Below are 1,036 nucleotides of genomic sequence, written 5' to 3'. Positions count from 1 at the left end.
ATATATATATATATATGAATGCATATAAGTACGTGTATAATACGCATGTGTAAGAAAGTTTAAAGAAAATGTGTTAGATCATTAGCATGAAATAATTAAGATATGACAATAATGTAATATGCACAACGATATCATAATAATATTATATGCAATAGCCAATACGAATTATGTATGCACTTTGTACATATTGTAATAACAAAAGACTGGCAAGTCAAGTTGTTACTCGACGAAGTAATTCGTCGTCGAAGCGTCTAAAATTAGCCATAGGCTAGAATGAGCCTCAGCAGTTGTGTTCTAATAGGATATTTTGACCTGGTGTCACGGTGGCCTATAAACTTTGAATAGTATTACAAAGATAATAATAATAATAATAATAATAATAATAATAATGATAATAATAATAATAATGATAATAATAATAATAATAATATTGATCTTAGAATTAGTATAATAAAATTCAATGCAGTTTGACAATAGTCGGATATATAAAGTATGAAATAATTCAAATATTTCAAAGGAATTCCAGTATGATACAGACGTGTGGCTGTTGTTAGTACAGAATAGAAATAAGCATCGTTATTTTATCATAGAAACAACATTTTTTTTTTCATTACTGCTATTGCTATAACACTCACATTATTATTATTATTATTACTATTATTATTATTATTATTATCATTATTATTATTATTATTATTACCACGTAGAAAGAACAACAACCAAGAAGGCAAACAACCAAAGGAGAAAGTTGTAATGACACTAGTAGAAAGAAAACATTAACTTCTCAAAAGTTAGTGGTACAAGGTTTTGAACACTTTGATATTGTGACTTCAGGATTCTAAGCAATTATTGCAGTGATATGCACACACACACACACGAGCGCACGCATACACACACACACACACACACACACACACACACACACACACACAGATGAATAGAGAGATAGATATACATAGGCATATATACATATATATACATATTTATATACATATACATGTATGTATATATATATATATATATATATATATATATA

General features: G+C 27.1%; 1 protein-coding gene across 1 annotated transcript in view; it reads right to left on the bottom strand.

Annotated features, from left to right (window-relative positions):
- LOC106882793 (uncharacterized) overlaps window positions 1-1,036 on the bottom strand; it is a 238,439-nt gene that overhangs the window by 234,075 nt on the left and 3,328 nt on the right. The window lies entirely within an intron of this gene.

Source organism: Octopus bimaculoides, chromosome 5 (genome assembly GCF_001194135.2).
Source record: "Octopus bimaculoides isolate UCB-OBI-ISO-001 chromosome 5, ASM119413v2, whole genome shotgun sequence".
In the NCBI taxonomy this organism is placed as follows: Eukaryota; Metazoa; Mollusca; class Cephalopoda; order Octopoda; family Octopodidae; genus Octopus; species Octopus bimaculoides.
The sequence above is the reverse complement of the archived record's forward strand: the minus strand, read 5'-3'. Positions and strand labels throughout refer to the sequence as shown.